Raw genomic sequence first — 5,078 nt, 5'->3', positions numbered from 1 at the left:
TATTCTCTCTCTCCTGCTCTTTATATTCTTTGGGTTTAATTCAAACTCACCTTCACTGATTTTCAAATTAAATAATTAAATAATTTAATTAAATAATTTGAAAGTCAGTGAATTTGGGCCCAAATTCCTTTTATTGAAGGAATTTGGGCCCACTTTCCTGCCCAGCATTGCAATGAGATTGCTCTTTATGCGTCTCAATCAGGCTGAGGTCATTGCAACACCTTGGTTTTTTTCTCACATAGCCATTGTGTTCTGGATTGTCTGCTGTGCTGGGGTCATCATCTTATTTAGAACCCAGCTCAGGTTGAGTTATGGTCATCTCTATGATTGCTATCTACATCACTAGCCCTCCCCCACCATACCTAACAGTTGGTATGAAGCACTGCAATGCTCAGCTGTTTTTCTCCAAACTTTGCTCTGTACTTACGGACTAGCGTCTCTACTTTGGTCTCGTCTGTTCAAGGACAATGTTCCTTGAGATTAAACTTTGCTTCCATTTCCTTTGTAAAAAGAATAGTAGATGTAGTTTGGTCCAAACACACTTCTAATTGTCCTGTCATAAAACTTACTTGTCCTCTAGAAATTCTCATAAAAGAAAGACGGTAAACGTTAGCTTTAGTGCTAAGCTAGTGAGCTTTAGTGCTAAGATGGTTATCGCTGTGTGTGTTGGCATTTGAACTATTAAAATATGCAGTTTATATGACTTTTTAGAGGGGGTCACCAGTATTCTGGGATTTCGGTGGGCAGTTGTAGTCCCTGAGGGAACAAAAACACTCAGTAAGTGAACACAACACTATAATATTATAATGTCAGATTTGTAGAACACTTTAACAAATCAGATCAAGACAGTGAGTTAGACACTAGGGATTTTATAACGGATCCTTCTGTCATATTTACAGTCTGAACACAGTGGCTATAAGCGAAAATATATTTTTTTTTACAATAACCATTCAAAGTGTGGAAAATAAGCCATCACTATTTGCAAAGTGTTATATAAAGTCTGAAAAATGTTGCTCGAGTTTTAATACTGCTTATAATAAATGAAGGAAGTAGTAAATATGTTGCAATATAAAGCACAACATTTAAAATAAACGATGCAGACAGGAAAAGAATCTTTTGGTAAAGCCAGATCCAGTCTAAGGCATAAGCAAACTAAGGTGTTACTTTGGACACCCAGGTCAGTAGGGGCCCTGGGTGTCCAAAGTAACACCTTAGTTTGCTTATGCCTTAGCAGCCCACAACTGCTTGACATCTGACACATAACACACATTTTGAAACTTCACATTGTTAGATATATTTATAGAAAATGAAACAATTTATGAATTCACCTTGAAGGTTTGAGATTAGAAAATAGACATTTGAAACCAAAATATTGTCATGAGTTGCGGTTGAGAGTCAGACGCAGAGACCCAGGTAAAAGTGAAGATGATGAATTTAATGATGAACAAACCAAAGACACAGCTCAACAGTCCAAACGATCAGGCAGCACAGTAAGCGAGAAGCTAAGCCAGACACTAGTAGCAACTGGTCTAAATAAAGAGACTGCTAACGAGAGCTGAAGCCGACACAGGACTTGGTAGTTCTACTGTGACGACGTACAAACATTAACTATACGACAGGGTAGACACGACAAGGATTCGACAAGAGACAGAGACAACATGTGACATTAAATAGTAATCACAGGAATGAGACACACCTCGTTCCAATAAAGGGAGGACAGGACAGAGACTCACATAAAACAGAACCAAAAATAAACACAGAGAAACTCAAATCACTGCAAATATAAGTTTTGTTGGATTGACAGGCCACATTCATTTCTCCTTTGCTAGCTTTACTGTCATACTGCCATGTTACAGATCATACAGCAAATTTAATATCAGACAGTCATAACCTGAAAATATACAGTTTTCAAATTGTTTCATTCGTTAAGAGAAAAAGTGATCCAAATCTACCTTACCCTATGTGAAAAGCAGCCAATCGAGACGCACCATTTATTTTCCTTGGCACTGATTGGCACTGTTTAAAGCAAGCTAAACCAGACTTAGACACTTGGATACTTCCTTAGGGAATGACAGGCAGCCCTCAAATTTTTAAAACTCAAACTTCTGAAGTTCTCCAGAAATATGAGAGATTAGAGATAATTTTGGAATTATTTTTTGATTGCAAATTAAAGTATATTTGGTACTTGTGTGATTAAAATGGGAAATTAAACGTGTTTTTAGTTCAGTTCTTTCTCTGTGATGCTAGTTTATTATGTTTACTTATGTTTCTTATGTCTAGTTGTTATTTAACGTGAGATTCATTTCCAAGTTCCCATTGTGCCCTCCTTCACCCCCGTGTTTTTCTCTCTCTCTTCTCACACCTACATCTCATCAGTGAGTTAGCCCATGTATTTTGTTCCACCATTCACTGTCTCAGTACTTCTACACCTTTTCTCCTTTGACTTCGCTGTGACTCCTTGCTACTTCTTGCTATATGAACAGCTTTGATGATGATGATCACTCCCTCCTTGTTTTTAAATGTTTTTAGAACCTCAGTTCAATAACAATCATCACTCCGGAGGATCGTCCTCTTGTTTGTGGCCCTCAAATCGTTTAGGGGCACAAACAGGCTCTTGTTTCTGAGTTCTGTGTTTTTTGCTCTGCCTTGGCTCCCAGTGCTCTTCATGGTTTTTCTTGAAAGTTTCTGTTTTTTATTAAATCTACTTGAAACCTCTGTCTCATGCATTTGGGTCCACCATCTATACACACAAAATGACAGCGATGTAGGACCTTAATGAGACAACCTATATAAATGAAGGCCAACCAAAAATCAATCAATCCATCCATCCATCCATCCATCCATCCATCCATCCATCCATCCATCCATCCATCCATTTTCTTACACCCTTATCCCATTGTGGTTGGGAGGGGCACTGGTGCTGTCAACGGGTGACAGGCGGGGCCACCCTGGACAGGTCGCCAGTTTATCACAGGGCAACACGGAGACAGACAACCATGCATGCACACACTGACACCTAAAGAGAATTTAGAAAAACCAATTAGACCGCCGGGCCAGAAATAAAACTCAGGATTGTGGGAAGGCCACAGTGCTACCAACTGCGCCACTGTGCAACCCGCCAACCAAACATAAAATTTTAAAATGCTGCTTCCTTCCTCACAAATTATTAAACAATTAACTGTTGGCTTACTAGTTAACCATTAAATGAAAAACAAGTTTACTCAGTATTAAAGTGAAGTGACTGGTTCTGTGTTGAAGTGATGGGTTAAACTGGGACACAGAGCAATCTGTGGTGAGGGTGAAACAAACTCTACTTCTTTTATTCATGAATGCATTGATCTTGTGCGACTTATTTACGGAAAAAAAAGTTAATAAAGCGGGTGTTTGTTAACTGTCCAGAGCTTATTCTAACGGACCAAAGGCTATAACCGTAATGCCTCGTGTAAACACGGCAACATCATTACTCTACAGTTTGATCCCTAAAGCAATGGCTACTTAAAACCTTGCTGAACTCCTGAACATGATTGTGTACAAAACAGCACGGGTCAATGAGCGGTTATTCAAAAATCAGCTTTCACTATGTTTGTTTTTGCTTTTTTCTTCTGTCTTTTTGCTCTTTGTTATTTGCGTTTGTTTTTTTATTCGGTCTCTCGTCATCCCTCATACTTCTGTTGGCTCTGATTCGGGGCACTGATGAAAGTATTTTGAGCAAACATGCTGATTTTTTTAGTTTCCATGGGGACCCAGGAAGCCTGACAATGTCAAAGAGGCTTCGACCAAAATCGTGCTGCCGCTGTCCTTCTTTCTATCCGTCCCGCTGAATCTCAGCTCATCTTTTAAACACTTTTCTCATTTCTTTACATTCCACTTTGCCAGCTCGTTTGTTTTTCCTCATTCATCCATTTGAGCAGCTCCATTTCTCCCGCTCCCCTTCTGCTGTCCTCGTCCCTCTCACTCGCTCTTATTCTGCCGTCACCCTTTGTTGTCGTCTGTGTGTGAAGAGCGGCGATAAATAAAGACAAACAGGGCGGATTTTGTTTGTGTGTTCTTTCGAGAGGAGGACGCCTGCTCTCTGATAGCATTGTTAGCCTCTCCACCGCTCCTCACTCCACTGCACAGGCTTTCTTCTCCCCCGCCATCCCTCCATCCGCCCTGACCCACAGCCAGTAAGGCGGCTTCGAGGCCAAGTTTAGGCCAGGACAGGGGCTCCACCGGGGGGCTGCAGGGAGCATCGTTGCTGGAGGCTGAGGACAGGATCCAAGCCAAGCTCTGGACCCCAGACCCTGATCTGGCTGGCCAGCCTGCACACAACAGGGCCTTGATGGCCGGACGCGGCGTCGGGGAGAGCGGGGAGGTGGAGGGCTGGAGGTCTCAGCAGTGGCAATGGCAGCAGCTAGATTAAGACCTTTTCTCCTAGAGTCACCACAATGGACAAAGTCTACATACACACATATACACACCACCTCTATTCAGCTTTGTCCATCAGAGACAGAAAAGCGTGAATAAGCATGTGAACGGGTCGAAGCTTTACAAGACTGATTAAAAAAAGAACACATACTGAAGGAAAGAATAGCAAAAAAAAGTGGAGATGAATTATTTTTGTAGTGAAAAAAAGAAAAAAAAATGATGGTCAGGAGGAGGATTTACAACAATCATCTTTTGCCCTTATGTAGGTTGGGAAAAGTTGGGATTAAGCCAAGTTTGAACAATAAGTCAACAAAAAAGTTAATCCAAAAGACAGAAAACAGTAAATGTAGCATAATGTAGACTGCCAGCATTAAGTAATATCCATTTAATATAATGTTGGTTCTCTGTTTCCAGATAGAAGAGGTTGAACTGTCCTAAGCAGAATTTCTTTAGTGGACTGTTTCTTCCAGTAGTCTTATTTCTGAGGCAGACACTGATGTTGGACAAAGTGTTATGAACTTGCTTTTCACATTTTAATGTAATATTTACCTAGTGAGAGGTTCCTGGCAGCAGGTCTTCACATCCGAGACAATTGACATCATCCAAAAGGTTAAAGGTCAGACTGATGGAAGTACAGATTAGAAAGAAAGAAAGAAAGAGAGAAAGAAAGA

General features: G+C 40.6%; 1 long non-coding RNA gene across 1 annotated transcript; it reads right to left on the bottom strand.

The window, feature by feature from the left end:
• Positions 1–1,644: 1,644 nt before the first annotated feature.
• Positions 1,645–5,064, bottom strand: LOC106941436 (uncharacterized). Its single transcript, XR_001423362.1, has 2 exons — positions 4,957–5,064; positions 1,645–3,989 (listed from the first exon to the last, which is right to left on the bottom strand). It is a non-coding gene; the product is annotated as an uncharacterized LOC106941436 (long non-coding RNA).
• Between the last annotated feature and the right edge of the window lie 14 nt (positions 5,065–5,078).

Source organism: Poecilia latipinna, unplaced genomic scaffold (genome assembly GCF_001443285.1).
Source record: "Poecilia latipinna isolate Pla-1442-1.1 unplaced genomic scaffold, P_latipinna-1.0 Scaffold3672, whole genome shotgun sequence".
Lineage (NCBI taxonomy): Eukaryota > Metazoa > Chordata > Actinopteri > Cyprinodontiformes > Poeciliidae > Poecilia > Poecilia latipinna.
The sequence above is the reverse complement of the archived record's forward strand: the minus strand, read 5'-3'. Positions and strand labels throughout refer to the sequence as shown.